Source organism: Sciurus carolinensis, chromosome 9 (assembly GCF_902686445.1).
Source record: "Sciurus carolinensis chromosome 9, mSciCar1.2, whole genome shotgun sequence".
In the NCBI taxonomy this organism is placed as follows: Eukaryota; Metazoa; Chordata; class Mammalia; order Rodentia; family Sciuridae; genus Sciurus; species Sciurus carolinensis.
Genome location: NC_062221.1, coordinates 86,234,461 through 86,251,882, shown reverse-complemented (window position 1 = coordinate 86,251,882; position 17,422 = coordinate 86,234,461). Strand labels below are relative to the sequence as shown.

Genomic DNA, 17,422 nt, shown 5'->3' with positions numbered 1-17,422 from the left:
AGACCCACCTCGTAAGATGCAGCTCAGAACTTTCCTCCCCCTGGACCTCTGAGGCCATTCTCCTTCCTAGGTGCTTTGTATGGAGAGCCTACAGTGTGCTAGGCTGCATGTTATTGAGGGATGGAAATAGAGGTACCTCCATCTTGCACCTGTGTTGATAAGCAACCTTCAATCAGAAAACGCTGGCAGACACCCAGGAACTCTCTGAGAGTGGCATAGGAGACTGAAATAACTGAGAGTTTGACGAGGTCCACAGTGTAGAGTAGGACGTGCCACTCTGTTTGTTCTAGGTGTGATTTTGTAGAGAAAGAAGCCAGGAGGGCCTTGTTTGTGAGACATACTGTTTGCAAATAGGCACGGAAACCTGAAAGTAGGGTGTTAATTGGATGATGAGAAAAAGGCCTCCATTCAAGCACAGGGTGGCATGGGCAATGAGGTGAAACCGTGAGGGTCAAGATTAGAAAGCCCCAGAAATTCAAGCATGGAATTTTCTTGGGAATAAGTGGAAACCTAGGAACTATGGTAGAACTTTTTTATGAAGTCGTTTATTGAGGAATAATGTACAAACATTAGGATTCACCCAATTTAGGCTACAGTTAGGGAATTTGACAAGCAGACACTGTCGTGTATTCTCCACCATGATCGAGGTTAGACCACTTTTTCTAACCCAGAAGAGCCTTTCATCGTTTGTTTGCAGTTTCTCTCCCTAAGTCCTTGTGGTTTTTCTTTCTGGAATCATGTAGGAATGAGAACAGTCTGTGTGTATGTATGTATGAGAACAGTGTATGGTACCAAAAAGTGGCTGCTTCTGTTACTACCATTCCATCTTTTGGTCAACTACACATGCTTGTGTCCCATCTCAAATCCAAGTGACCCACACCCTTAATGTCCTAGGTATCAACTCCATCTGTTGTACCCTCTATGCCTTATTCCCTGATGGAGCTGATCCTGCTCACCTGGTCCATCCTCATTCCCTGGCCCACATCAGCACAGAATCTGCCCTGGCTGTCATGGTGGTGTTCTCATCATTGGGAAAAACCAGCAGACATCTTCCAGACTGCTCTTTCTGCACAGGACACAGCCTCTGCAACCAGAAGTAACCGAAATCCTCTCTTGCATGTCTTAGTGCTTAACGCTCTGGGCTCCATCTCTGCATGAACCTGGGTGCTGTGGGCTGGGTTTCCTGCATGGTTTCCATGATCCCCTCTCTCTGCACTTCCCTGGCCACTCCACATGGTGCTCAGGTCCTCATGTTGAAGATGCACTAACGACACTGAAAGTAGGCTGTTCCTGCTGTTTGCAGTGTGCTTCAACCCCCAGTGCAGTGACTGGGCTTTATTTATTTGCTACTGGTATGGAACCCAGGTGCAATTTACCACTGAGCTACATCCCCAGGTCCTTCATGTTCTTATTTTGAAACAGCATCTCACTAAGTTGCTGAGGCTGCCTTGAACCTGTGATTCTCCCTGTCTCAGTGTCCTGAGTTGCTGGGATTTCAGGTGGGTGCCATCATGCCCCATTTGAATGAGGCAGTTTTGATGCCCAAACTGTTTCTGGCTGGGCTCTAACTGAGTGGTGAAGCATGTTCTTAGTATGTGCAAGGCCCTTGGATCTTCTATCACCAGCACACAAAGAAAAGAAATGAGTGAATTAAGAACAAAAGAATCATCATTTCTGATAGAAGAAAAGAGATAAAGGAACAGAGAGAATCCTGATGCCCTGATTCCCCAAGATAAGAGGAAGAAGGAGAGGCAGCAGGAAGTTGGGTAGAAGATGGGGCAAGAAGAAGATGCTACTTGATTTTAGTTCTGTGCAGTATGAGTGCATGTGAGGCACAGAATTAGAGCAGGAGTCTGAGGAGAGGGGCCATGGAGAGAGGCTGGTCTGGGTGCTTCAGTGCTGTTGGATTCTACTCATGCCTGATAGGGATTCATGTGTGGAGAGGAAGGAATTCAAATTGACTGCTCAGTTTTCAAAAAGTTTTTCATTATCATTTCTTTAAGCATTTTTATACCTTCTGTCCAACCATTTTATATGTTTTATACACATCTAATCACAATTTATGTCTATAAAATTAACAGTTTGTAATTTTTTAAACATATTCTGCTTTTAATTAGTTTATTTTTTCTTTAGTAGGGATTGAACCCAGGGGGACTTTACACTGAAGCGACATCCCTATTCCTTTTGATATTGGTTTTGAGGTAGGGTCTCACTAACTTATCGATGGCCTTTCTAAATTGTTAAGGCTGTCGTTGAACTTGTGTTCTTCATACCTGAGCCTCCCAAGTTACTGAGAGTAAAGGCGTGTGCCACTACTCCTGTAAGTATAGTAGTTTCTTCTTTTTTTTTAATTTTTATTTATGGATTTAAATTTGTCATACACAAATGGAGTACAAATTTTCATTTCTCTGGTTGTACATGATGTAGGGTCACAGTATTCATGTAATCATACATGGATATAGGCAATGGTGTTTCTCTCCTTCCACCACCTTTCCCTTCCACACCTTCTCCCTTCCCTCCTTTCCCTCTTCAGAGTCCAATGATCCTCCATTCTTTCCTTCAACTGTCCTGTCCCTGCTGTGTATCATCATCCACTTATCAGAGAAAACATGTGATGTTTTGTTCCGTGGGGTTGGCTTATTTAAAGCACTTTTTTGAGCAGAGGACGCAGGCTAACCTACAGCCTGCATTTCATTTTTATTTTAATTTTTACACACTGCATTTTGACTCATTGTACACAATTGGGGTACAACTTTTCATTTCTATGGTTGTACACTGTTTAGATTCTCACCATTCCTGTAAATCATACCAAGACCCAGGGTTATAATGTCTATCTCAGTCTACTATCTATCCTTCCCCCACCTCTTTCTGCCCCATTTTCCTCTTCACTATTCAAAGTTCCTCCATACTTCTCTTGCCTCCCCACCATTCCCCCATCCCATTATGTATCATCATCCACCTATCAGAGAAAACATTCGGGCTTTGTATATTTGGGCTTCCCTCTTATCACTTAGCATGATATTCCTCAACTCCATCCATTTACCAGGTAATGCCTACATTTTATTCTTCTTTATAGCTAAATAATATTCCACTGTTCATATGTACCACAGTTTCTTTATCCATTCATCAACTGAAGGGCATCTGGGTTGGTTGCACACTCTAGCTATTGTGATTTGAGCAGCTATGAACATTGATGTGGTTGCATCTTGGTAGTTAAAGATCTTGAGGTTGGGGCGAGACTCATCCTGGTATGAAAGGATGAGGGGACGAGGCTGATGAATAAAGATGGAGGAAGGAGAAAGTAGAATAAGGGACAGGAAAAGCCACTCAGTGTCCAGGGGAGGACTTGTCTGTTGAGTGTGGCAGGTTAAAAGAAATACAGAATATTTGAAAATCTAGTAGGAGAACTGGAGAAGAAGAAGACAGTTTTCTTATTCTAATTTTTTACAAATTTGTTGTATATTTTGTGTCAAACTCATGTCATTTGAAAATAATGTCATCCAGGCTATGATTTGTCTTTTTCTCTGTATCATCTTTTTCTGCTCTCTCTGGATGATGTGGATGGATAATAATTCCTGAAGTCAAGTGGTATTAGTCTTCCAAATTTGTTCTTCTCAATGTTGCATTGTTTATTATGAGTCCTTTGTGTTTTCATACAGACTTTAGAATCACTTTGTCAATATCCACAATATAACTTACTAAGAACTTATTTGGGATTGCATTGAGTCTATAAGTTACATTGAGAATAACTAAGATCTTGAAAAGATTGTGTTTTCCTCTCCATGACAATTGAACATCTCCCCAGATATTTAGTTCTTGTTTGATTTTGTTGATCAGATTTTGTTTTTCTATTATAGATCTTATATAGACTTTGTTAGGTTTATACTAAGTATTTCATTTTGAGTGTGCTAAAATGAATGGAATTGTGTTTTAATTTTTATGTGGAGTTCAGGGTGAGAAAAAAGTGAGCATAAATGCTGTGCAATGACAGAAATAATGGGTGACTTGGTCTTAAAACTGGCTTCACTCTCTTCTATGCCAGTGCCCTTGACCAGTTTGTTTTGAAATCTTGGCATCTTTGAGAGGAAAACAGGATCAAAGTAAAGGCAAAGGCTTTAGGTTTTGGTATAATAATAATAAGATGAAAAATGCCATGTTTTTGGTGACTGTGGTTTTGAACTATCCATTGTAATAGTTTAACTTTTCATCTAAAATGCCCATAAATACATGGTTGCATTATTCATTGAAGTGTTCTCTTTATTACACTAACGTAAATTACATGTGTTATTATGCTCTTACTTTCTAGTTCTTATGCTGTATACTGCTAAGTCAGTGAATTTTTGGACTTAAGGAGTAGATCGACTCCATCAAATCTCTTGAGGAACTGAGAACAGAAATTGACGATTTGATTTGTCAGTAGGAAAGCCACATCTGACCCTTGTCAAAGCAGTTTTGAAGGAGTTGGTGGTGGAGTGAGGAACTGAAACTGAAGAAGTGTTAAATAGTAGTTTCTGGAGGAAAAGATACATAAAAGCCACTTAGCTGTGAAAACCACAATAAAATACAAGCCTGTAACAGGTGCACCATGAGGGATTCCAGGAGGTGATTTTATTTAACCACTGAGCTACATCGCCAGACTTTTTCTTATTTATTTAGAGGTGGGATCTGGCTAAGTTGTTTACAGCCTCACCAAATTGCTGAGGCTAACTTTGAACTTGTGATCTTCCTGCCTCACCTCCTAAATTGGTGGGATTACAGGCATATGCCACCATGCCCTCCTACTTGTATTGTTGTTTCCTTTAGTGGAAATGAAAAGAACACAATATTTTTACTGATCCTGTAGAGAGAGAAATATGGGTCCTGTGGATATTCAGATTCAAACTTCTGCAATTCTGAACTCATCTTAATCCTACGTCATTCTCCTCACAGGAGAACATCCTACCAGTACTCCTAAATCTGCCTGTCTTGATACCATCATCAAATTAATTTCTGGAACTTTTACCCTTATTACTTAAATCAAAATCATCCTAAATTTAGTGTATTATGTTGCCTCCAGGTGTTAGTATAGTTTCTATTTTTATTTTATCATTGATATCTAAATTAACTTCATTATGATCTGATAGAATTCAGGGTAATACCTCCATTCCTTTTGTTTTTACTGAGTTGCTTTGTGGCATAAGATATGGTCTATTTTAGAGAAGGATCCCTGTGATGCCAAGAAGAAACTATATTTTCTCATTGATGGATGAAAAATTCTATATACACCTGTTAACTTGAAATTATTGATTGTATTATTTAGATCTTAACTTTCTGCATTTAGCATTTGTTTGTTAAATCTCTCCAGTATTGAGAGGGGTTTGTTAAATCCACCCAGTTCATATTCTCTCTGTATGACAGTCCAGACCAAAATAATCATATTTCCCAGCTAGATTAAAACAACCTCGTCTCCCAGCTAAACTGAAACCACCTTGTCTCCCAGCTAAACTGAGGGCACGATGATCTGCCAGACTTTAACCTTCAGAACAAACACGTTACTAGATTTTCTGAGAAACCACCCCCACCATGAACTCCAGTGTTTCACAGTGAGAAACTTTTGTTATTATTAAGGGGCAAAGAAATCAAATTGTAGTTAATATTTAGTTTATTCTAATTAACGTAATGGCAGACTACACTCTTTCTCAGATTCTCAAAGAATTAGACTAAACATAGGAATAGCACAATTTATATTTATGACTAACGTAAATGTTTTTATTATGTAAAGTATCTCTAGAAGCAACTATTAAAACTAGGAAAGCAACAAAGGCTAAACACCACATCCAAGCTCAGAGGAATGCCTCTTTGTCCATCTACTATTACAGTAAAGTAATCACAGTCTCCTTTAAACTAAAGCACAGCCACAATTGTTTATTTTCATATATTTTACCTATGTATTACTTCTAAAATTTTATTGTGCACTATATTGTGTCCCAATACCGTAAAACCTTCCCAATGTTTTTTCCAATAAGTTTCTAATAATATATTGATTATTAATATTAAAAAGCAACTACACATAGAGACATGCCATGCCTTTGACTCCCAAGGGGGAGGATGATCAACAGAACCGTGTCAAGTGTTGGATCCTCTAATCCAACAGACCTTGTCAAGTGTCAGAGGGGCAGGAAATAGACACAGCACTTCATGTAGCATTTGTTTGGAAGATTCATCCAGTAATGAGAGGGGTATGTTAAATCCACCCAGTGTTCTTGTTTGTCATCTATTTGATACTTGAAACTGAGAATATATGTTTGATGTAGATAGATGATCCCTTATGAAGTATGGAATGTCCTTTTTGTTCCTTTTGATTAACTTTGGCACAAAGTTCACTGTGTCTTAGATGAGGATAGAAACCCCTGCTCGTTTACACAATACATATGAGTGATATATTTTTTCCATGATCTTCCCTTCAGTCTATGGATTTATTTGCCTATGAAGTGAGTCGCTTGGAGACAGTATATTGTTGGCTCTATTTTTTTCTTCCAATCTGTCATTCAATGTCTTTTGATTGATGAGTTTAGCCATTAACATTCAAGGTTATTATTGAGATACAACTTGTATTTCTGCTCATTTTGGTTTATTTCTGTTTTTTAATTTAACTTAATTTTTCCTTTCCTTGATAATTCCTTTAGTGTCATTCTTTACTTTGTTGGTTTTCACTTTTTTCTTTTTCATTTCATCTTCATGGAATATTTTGTTGGCAATGTTGTATAGTGCAGGATTTCTAGTTGTGAATGCTTCTAACTTTTTTTTTATTCATGGAAGATTTTTATTTAATCTTCAAATCTAAAGTTTAATTTTGCTGGATACAAAATTCTTGCTTACCATTTATTTCTTTTTATTCAGAACTTGACATATAACATTCCAAGTCCAACAAGATTTGATGGTCTGGGTTGATATATGAGCTGAAGTTAGTATTGGTTTCCACAATACGTAATTTAATTGTTTTCTCATGGCCTTTAAGATTCTATCCTTATTCCGTATATTACTCAATCTCATTGTAAAGTACCTTGATGTGGGTCAGCTACAGTTTAGTACATTTGGTGTCCTGCAAGCCTCCTCTATTTAATTTTCCTTTTCATTTTTTTGGTTTCAGTAGTGTTCTGATATGATTTCATGAAAAGTTTGTGCATTCCTTTAGTTTTTATCTCTATGTCCTCATCTATCCGGTTAAATATTAAATTTGGTCTTTTCAGTTATCTCGTATTTCTTGGAAATTCTGTTCATGGTCTCTCAACATCTTCTCTCCATGGTCAACTTGCTTTTCAAGATGATAACTTTTGTATTCATTGCCTAAAAATCTGTCTTCCACGTGTTCTAGACTGTTGGTCATGCTTTCCATTGAATTTTTAATTTGCTTAATTGATTGCATCATTTCAAGGGTTACTGCTTGATTATTTTTCAGATTCTCTATGTCTTTATTGACATGATCTTTGTTTCCTGTGATTTCTGTGTAATGTCACTGCTTAAGTTGTCCTTTCCCTGGCAGATCAGTTTTAGTAACTCCTTCTCTGATAGAGCTTCCACTGTGGAATTAGTGATTTCTATTACTGGAGAATCTTGGTTTGTTTGGGACAATTTGTTTCTTATTTTTCATGTTGTTTGGGTGTCTACACACCCAGCAATATGGATCTGAGGTAGTAGACTTTTTACCTTCAAACATATGTTCTTACCATAAAGGGAGAGAAAATAATAACCTCATATAAAGCAAACATACAAACTCTTTGCTTTTTTCCTGGTTACTTAGTCCCACCTCTCTCATGCAGCACGGATTTTCCAGTCTAGGTTTTGGGCCTGAATCAGGTCTGTTAGAAATTGGCTTATTTAGCTGCTGTGGGGACCACGTTCAGGCTGCAAAATGGTTCCTTCCTTTACCCTGTGCACACTGTTGGGATAGATGCAGATTTTGTTTCCTGCACAAGATATTGTACAGCAGCGCAGGCAGTGTCTTTGGTCTCTAAATTCTCCATGCCACAGTCCTCCCCATATGCAGTTTACTTTGAATCCCTTATCAATTTACCCTGTTCATGGAGTTGCTATTCTGGCATGTGCCTATGGTTGCTGCTGTAGCTTCTATAGCTGTGACACTGGGAATTCCTTCCCTAATATATTTGATCGACTGAGTTTCTAATTTCTTTGAGTATACAGTATTAAATTCGAGCAAAGACCATCTAAATTTTTATTCATTCATCCAACTCACAGAGACAACATCTGTCTGCTTTTATTGGTTAATGTCATGAAGCATTAGTAAATTTTACCCTATCCATAATTACATTAAGTGGAAATGAATTAAACATCCAATCCAAATACTTAAAGTGGATGACTGGATAAAACATAAGAAAAACAAGATTCCTCAAAATAATATCTACAGGAAATTCAATTTATAATTAAGTACAAACAGAATGTAAGGATGGGAAAATATTTCATGTACACAGTAACCATAAGCCATGGTAGTCATATGTACATCTGATAAAATAGAAATCCAATTAACAACTGTGAAAAGAGTCAAAGAAGGACATTATATAATGATAAATGGTTCAATTAATTGGGCACATGAAAAAACTTATCAATGTGCATGCACTCAATAACAGAGTATTCGAATGCATAAACCATTGAAAGAACTGAAAAGATAAATAGTAACATTAATAATTTTATTTACTTGGACTTTAATATTCCACTTTCAATAAGGAGATAACATAGAGACAGAAGATCATTAAAGATACAGAGTTCTAGAATAACACTGCAGATTAAATGGACCTAAGAAACATACATGGCACTTTCCAACCATCAACAGTCGAATACAGTCTTCTCAAGTGCACATGGGACACTCTGTAACAGATGTATCTATATATCTAATCAGTTACTGAGTAAGAATAAATGTAGAAGATTGAGATAACACCAAGTATATATTTTTCAATTCTAATGCAACTAAACTTGACAGTAATGGTAGAAGGAAAACTGGAAATTTTTCCAATAGGCGAAAATGAAACCACACAGTTGAACAAGCAATGGATCAAAAAGAAATCAAAGGGGCATGAGAAAATACCATCAGGTGGATAAAAATGAAAGTACAACATACCCAGTCTTATTGACTGAAGCAAGAGGGGTACAAAAATGGAAGCTTATAGTGACTAATCCCTGTACTTCAAAAGAAGAAAGATCTTAAATAACCAACCAAACTTTAGACCTTGATGTAATTTAGATACTTCGTGTTTCCCCAAGGTCTATATGGTAAAACCAGGGTTCCCAGTCTGATACTACTGTGGGATGTGGGAACCTATAATGGGTGTGTCTTAGTGGGGGGTGACTTGTATGAGAAAGGTGGTGGGACTCCGGCACCTGCCTATTCTGTCTTTCACTCCCAGCTATGAGGTGAGCAGTTTTCCTCCTGCAGGTATTTCCATCATGAGTTCCTTTCTCACCACAGCTTGAAAGTAACATAATCAACAGGAACCTCCAAAACTGAGTCACAATAAGCCTCTTCTCATTATGAGTTATCTAAGATTCTTATTATAGAAAAGGAAATCACATACTCTCTCAGGAAGTTGAGAAACAAACAAAAAGAACAACAAAAGAAACATAAAAACAGATAATAAAAAAAATAAATTTAATCAAAGGAAGAAAATAAATAAAATTTGATCAGGGAAAAAATAAAATAAATAATAGGAAAAAATATTGATTTTCTTTGGTTCTTTAAAAAGGTTATCACAATTGAAAACTTTTGGCTGGATTAACTAAGTGCCTCAGTTGGTGTTGCTTTAACAACATATTTCAGAATAGGTCATTTATGCACTATAGTGAGTAGTAGATTGAGAACAGAAATAAATGTATAACAGTTCTAGAGGAATCAAGATCAAGGTGCCAACACTGGTGTCACATGAGTGCTGCATTTTGCTTCAAGAGTGGCATCTGCTCTGTCCTTCTGAGGTGCAAGGCAAAGAAACAAGAGAGGACTTTCTTCAGCCCTGAAGCCTTTTAGAAGGGTGCTCATCCCAGAAGCCACAGTGCTGCATTTCCCCACGATTTTTTATTGGTGCTTTGCAGACCTACATAAGGATGGGATTTGTTGTTCCATTGTACGTGCACACAATAAAACAATATAATTTGGACAAGGTCACTGCACATCACATCACTCTACCCTCCTTTGCCCTTTTCTACTCCCTGATCTCTTTCCTCTGTTCTGCTGATGTCCCTTTGATTTTCATTAGGTTTCCTGCCCTCCCCGTACTTTTCTTTGCCTTTTTTCTTCTGGCTTCTAATGTGAGAACAAACACATGAATTTTGACCTTCTGGGTTTGGCTTATTTTGCTAAATATAATGATACCAAGATCCATCCATATTTACTGGAAAAGGCATAAATTTCATTTTTTAAATTTTCTTTATGGATGAATAAAACCCTAATGTGTATATACCACATTTTCCTTATCCATTCCTCTGTTGATGGACACCTGGGCTGGTTTCATTGTTTGGCTATGATGAATTGTGCTGCTATAAACATGGATATGCATTTATCCCTACAGTATGATGATTGTAATCTTTTAGGATATATCCCAAGAGGAAATATATAACTGGATCATATGGTGGTTCTATGCCTAAACTTTTGAGGAAACTCCATACTGATTTCCACAGTGGTCCTACTAATTGCAGTCCCACCAAGAGAGTAAAAATGTTCTTTACTTCTCCAGATTCTCTCTACATTTTATTATGATTTGCATTCTTGATGACTGCCATTCTATGTGAGATAAAATCTCAGTGAAGTTTTGGTTTGCATATCCCATATTGCTAATGACATTGAATATTTTTTCATATATTTGTTGGCTATTTGTATTTCTTCTTTAAAAAATGTCTGTTTTATTCATTTGTTTATTTGTTATTTGGGTGGTTTCATTTTTGATGTTGTGTTTTGTTGTTTTGGTTCCTTATATTAGTTCTTTGAAAAGGAATAGCTAGAAATGACTTTCTGTAACTTCTCTCTTCAAATTAGTAATTGCTTCCTTCATTCTGAAGAAGATTTTTAACTTGATGACATCTTCTTGAATAACTCTTTACATTATTTCCTGAGCTTTCAGCTGCTATTGAGCAAGTTTTTGAACCATTTCTAAATATTCTTGCATAGTACATTAGATTTCCACATGAATTCTTAAGGGAACACCATCATATGAGCTATATAGCTCCCACCCTTTATCCCAAACTTTCATGTCCTTACATAAAATGCATTCATTTTATTCTAGTAGCCCAAATATTTTTGACACCTTTCAACATAAAAAGTCTGAATCTAAAGTCATATCATCTGCATCTTATGTGAATGAGGCTCAATGTATGAATCTTCTTGAGGACAATATCCCTTCAGGTATGAGGCTATGAAATCAAGTTTTATGTGCTTACAAAGCACAATGGTAGTACAGGCCTGTGATAGACATTCCTTTTCCAATAGGCAGATAGACAATTAGAAAGTATCAGATTCTATGATCCAAAACCTGACAGGAAAATCAGCATTAAAGTTTAAGGTTTGAGAATAACTATTTGAACTTTGTAACACACCTTCTACACACTGGAATGGGGGTTGGTTCCCCCAAATTTCAGGACATCATGTCCCTGTCTTTTCTGGGTAGAGCACTGACTATACCTTCCTAAGTTGAAATCATGTGCCTGGAGCTCTCCCAGGTTGGGGTTTCATGCTGGTGACTCTATAGCTCTGGGACCTCTGGGTAAGCCCTGTTTCCATGGTTCCACTAAGCCTTGCCCTAATGGAACCTCACTATGGTGTTTTTAAACCCATAACCACCCAGATCATTAGCCTAGTGGGGACTCTGTACACAGCCCAGCCTCTGTGGAAATTCTCTGCCCAAGTTGAAGGGTCTTTCAGATGTTATTTTAAAAATCCCCAATGAAGGATCCTTGTCTCTACACCTCTTCCATGCTTGTGCCTGCAAATTTAGCCTATAAATATGTGTCTCAGGATTACAACGTATATATTTGATAGCAGTGTACTGAATAATACCTAAGCCTGCTTGGGCTATGGCAGGACTGACATAATAGCATTGCATTAGAATACAGAGAGAAGAGATTTGAGGCAGTACCCTTCCTCGAACCTGTTCTTGACTTAAATTTCTGGGAATGTGGTGAAGTTGATATCCTTAAAGATCTCAGAATATCCTTCAGGGTCATTGTCCCATTATCTTGATGAATATTTTCTGGTTTCCTTCTGTTCATAAAAATCTCCTTATCAATCATTACTCAGCCACACCCTTGATATTCTCTCCCTAATATAACTTCCTTTTTCTTTATAATGACTCCAGGCTGATAGTATTCCAAATCTTTAAAAACTGCTTCACCGTTTGTTATAAATTTCAACTTTAATCAGATTCTCTTTGTAAGAAATTAAAAAAATTTGGAGCACATTTAAAATTTGCTTAGTTAACCTCTTTGAGCCCCTGGCTTCCACCATTCATTGATTTTCTTCTGATTTGTTCTAAATAGTTATACATGACACTAGAATGAATTTTGACATGTCATTCATAGTTAGAGTATAATTTCTCATTCTTCTGGTTGGACATCATGTTGCATGACATGGGTTATGTAGTCGTCACACATGTACAAGGGTAATAATGTCAGATTCATTCTACAATCATTCCTATCACTATAACCTTCCCCTTCCTTCACTCACTCTACCTATACCAAAATAGCTCTATCCTTTCAAAGACTTCACCCTTATTGTGAATTAGCATCCACATATCAGAGAAAACATATGGCATTTCATTTTCTGATATTAAATATGCATCAATCAAGTTTTACCTGTCTTGAGGTAGAAATACTGCTTTGTAACTTTAACTTTGAACTTATCTTACCCCTTCTATTTAATTGGGGTCAGTGTTAGTACTGAGAATGAGCCTTACATCTTTCATTTCCTTGGCTTTTTTAAAAAATTATACTTTTACTCTTTTTATGTATTTCTACATGAAACTAGAATGCATTTATACATTTTGATATCAATTATTGTCTGTTATCTCAAATTAACTCAGATTGTTATATTGAAAGTTCTAATTTTGTCAAGGAGCAACAGAAAACAGTTAAAAGTTTCAAGGAAAATGTAAAATGTTATTAGCAAGATTAGAACATATTGAGTTTATATAGTAGTTGTTATCCATGAAACATAAATTTTATAATTCCATATCTTTACATCACACTTCAGTTTGAAGAACATCAGCTTGGTGAAATGGTCTTCTCAACCATGTATTTAAATGATTTCTGTACTTAAAACATTAATACATCTATACCATGAATCCAGTAATAGCACCACAATTACACTGATGTTCTTTTCTTCAACAACATTAGCTTTTAAAGAAATTCAGAATCTAGTGTAGTATAATATTCCCATACACAGTGGTTCTTTACCAGAGTTGTACATACCACTTTCCTTAAGACTAGTTTCTCAAAATGATAAAACTTAGGACTGGTGTGTTGAATCAGTGCTAGAGCACATCCCTAGCATGTGTGCTCTCCTGGGTTTGATCCCCAGGACCACATAAATAAATTAATAAAGGAATAAATAAATAAATGATATAATGGTATCTTGGCTATCTTCAACAAAAAAAAATTAAAAAATTAACCAACACAAGAAATTGGTTTATATCAGTACATTAATATTTGACCTTTGGAAAACTCCTTAAATAACATTAACTGATTATGATAATTTTATATAACCAAGTTGATTATATGCAAGTTTTTTGAAAATTAAGTTCTACAAACTTCTGCAAATTACCTAGACATTCTACAACTATTTACTTTACCACAAAAAAGACTTTCTCATACAGAAACACTTCTTTTTTCTTCTACTTTCAATAATAAAATATATTTCATTACCTAAAGCATTTTCTTGTTGTCCCCTTTAAATATTCGTATTCCAAAGAAATATTTAAAAATTTTCTGAATTTATATAAATTACCTTAAGAACTTTAAAAATGAAATGTATTTGATTTTCTATTTAGCATTTGAGGGTTTGGCATTATAACTTTGCAATTTACTCAGATGTCTTGGGTAACAAACACATTTATGATTAATCCCATTGATGTTAAACCTAAATCCGTTTTAACTATAAATACCAAGATACCAGACAAGTGTAGTAAACAGTATTAGCCTTCTCTCCCTATTGATGAGAAATACTAGAAGCAATGGATATTACATTGTAGATATTTTATACAAACCAACACTCTGTTACTTGTCTGACTTCTTAGAAAAACTTATGAGTTAGTAATTTTAAAGACATCTTTCCTACCATCTGTTTACACAATTTAAACTGAATTTTTCTTTTAGTCAGATGAACTGAATTGTATTTGGATTCTTTTTTCTTCTAACACGTGATACATGAGCACTCCGCTATATATAGATCAATTTTGATATGTGTACATAATACATGAACAAGGTCATATATGTAGATTCTACACCCTAATAGACAGGTGTGCACACCTAAATAAAACAACCAGGAAACAGAGATCTTGTAGCTTTTTGTAGAAGAGCACCAGAGATATGAGGGAATGCAACAGATGTTTATTAATACTTCTATAAAATTTAACCTGTTAGAAAGTGCAAGCCTATCAGATTTTTACATTATGATTTAAATTTTGGGCAGACCTGTCCAGTTGTAAATGCCACATATAAAGTTTGACAGCCTGACTGGACACTGAAATCAAGGATTCAGATACCCATTTGTTCTCAATGGCTATCAGATGATTTAATCCGCACCTCACCTTGTCTATGTTCTTCTTAGAACATTGTGAAGAGATTTTCCAATGTATTTGAGAGCCAATCCTTCAACAATTGACCTCTGTACAAAGAAAGTGAGCCAAAACACCTACAGTTGAAGAAAGTAGGATTGATCAGAAAAATGTTTTAATTTAGGCATACAGGATCAAATGTGAATTCACCATACAAGCATGAGCTCGAAAATAAAGGGGGGGGAAAAAAAAGAAAAAAACAGGAATTCCAAAAAGTGACACAGCCATAGTTACCAGAGAAAGGGAGCATGAAGATCATCTTCTTCAGATCAGAGTGCACATTTGGTTCAGAATAGAGTCAGCCCATATATCTGAAACTATGAGAGTCCTGAAATCCTTAGGTAAAGATTCCCAAGGTAAAGAGGCCTATATATATGAGATCATTCCATTTTTCCTTCTTCTACAGTATTGTTTAGGAGGAACATTTTACAAAGCCAGGGTAACAGAACATAGAAGCAGATAAGATAGCCAGTCATTTAGGTTCTACAATGACTTGAATTTGAAAGTGACACCTTTTTGTGTCTTTAGGTCTCACACCAGTCCTCTGCAAGCCTTGTATGTTTTGCCATTTATTGAAGTTCTGTCAACCTTGGAAAGATGGAGATCTGGAAGTAGGTAAGAAATAAGAGAACCTATGCCCTGAGTTGAGAGAAAAATGCCTCCTATATAGGGCACTATAACCATTTGTTTTTCTGTTGTAAAATTAGTCCCTTAACATATGGTTCTTTGGTTTATGTCTGCCCAGGAGACCAGTTTTCATTCCCCCAGTTGGTCCTCAGGCCAGATTGGATGCAGAAAATTATGAAAGATCTCTTTTTCCCAACTGCAATGAAGTCATTTCCCAGGACTGGCAGCAGAAGAAATGAGGCATTTTTGAGAATCTAGTTTCCAGAGCCTCTGGTGGTCAGCAGTTTCCATCCCTCTTTTACGAGGACAAGGATCTCCTCTGAACAACATGAAAATCTCAATTTATTTTTTGTACATATATATAGGCTAGTGTTGGAACATAACTGTTGAGAGAGAAGTTACCATCTGAGTATAAGAAAACAGAACTCATGCATCCATGCCAGAGAAAACTCTATTTTTTCCTTCAGGGACATCTCCCTATGAGTTTCTGATGGCCAGCAAACCTGTCTGTCATCACATGGTTCTGCCAAATCTTTTGGTGGCACCATTGGCAGAATGAATATATGGCAAAGATCCTGGAGAATTCAAACTTAGAGAGGTGACTGACCTCTCCTGCCACTATGAACTTCCAAGTGTGATAACCCAGGGGGAAATAGAGACCTACTTGTGTTATATTTCTTGGCCCTTTGTGTCAAAGGAATCTGTGGAGTGTAAGGAGGAGATCTATGGTTTTTAGATGCTTAACACCCTTTTCCTGAAGAAGTTTACAGAAGGGGTGAATTGAAAATGTCATACTTTTGCAGTAAAGAAACTTGGGGAGCACAAAAACAACAATGAGGAGATACCTTAAGACTTGTAAAGATTTACTCTTTGATGAAAGGGAACCCAAGCATTTCTTCCTGAACCACTCCATGTAAAATGTCCCTGTCTCAATGACTTCATGGGAGAGGTGAGGGTTCTGCTCAGGAGGAATGAGTCCGGGAGAATGCAGTTTGGTTCCTTAGTAGGTGGTGGATCACTGGGATTTTGCACAGAGACTTATCACAGACTAGACACCTCAGGATACCACATAAGGTCAGTCAGGCCAGGATTCAAGTGAGAAACCTTTGAGGTTCATGGGGAATGGCCCTAGCTAGAATCTTAAGTTGTTTCAACCTGTTGTCCACCTGCAAACATTCAAAGGTAGACCAAGATTAAGGGCACCGTGTTCTGATTCCTGACATGCTCCAAGCCTATAGGACAGTGAGTCACGGCTTTGGCAGAACCAACTCACTGACATGCAGGATTGGTGTTTAGGAGTCACCTAGGTCATGAGTCTGCTCTGCAAGTCTTACACAATGATGGCCTGCTTTAACTGCATTTATTTAGCTTATGGGTACCCATTATTGTTCTTCCTAAAGAACAAAAGGCAAAACTCGGTAACTTGTTGGGTGTGGAGGATCTAATCCTGGTGATCATTCCTATATAGCTTCATCTGAAATTGGTCTTAGAAATCAGGATCAGGTCCCCCTCTCCCAAATGTTGAAGATTAAACATCCATGAAATACTGAGGAAAGAGCAAGAAGTATTATGTAAAAATAGAAAAAAGAACTTGAGAGACAGTATGTGTGAGAGAGTTCTTCAGGGAGGAGGGATTCCAAGCTGATGTCCAAGGGGTGGGGGTGTCCTGCACATTTTATAGATTTCTGGTTGCCTCTTTTCTCATGTCCATGTTCTCCTTTCCTTCCTACATGGGTAAAAAGATAGGGATACCTCTCCCTAGTTTCCATATCTGCCCATAAAGACAGGAAGAGAGCTAACCAGTGGGTTCTCATTAAAAATGCTTTACTGGGAGGAGCAATTCCTGGCGTCAGGAAACCTTGGCAATAGGTTGGAGGAGGGGGAAGTGTTCTGGAGATATTAGCATTTTATTTCCTTTTGGATCCATCCACATCTTCCTGACCCAATCATTCATTTTGAACATGACTGGCCTTTTGCCCCAATCTCAA

At 37.0% G+C, this 17,422-nt stretch overlaps 1 pseudogene; it reads left to right on the top strand.

The window, feature by feature from the left end:
• The window catches only part of LOC124993682 (serine/threonine-protein kinase PAK 2-like), a 105,028-nt pseudogene that overhangs the window by 63,675 nt on the left and 23,931 nt on the right, over positions 1–17,422 (top strand).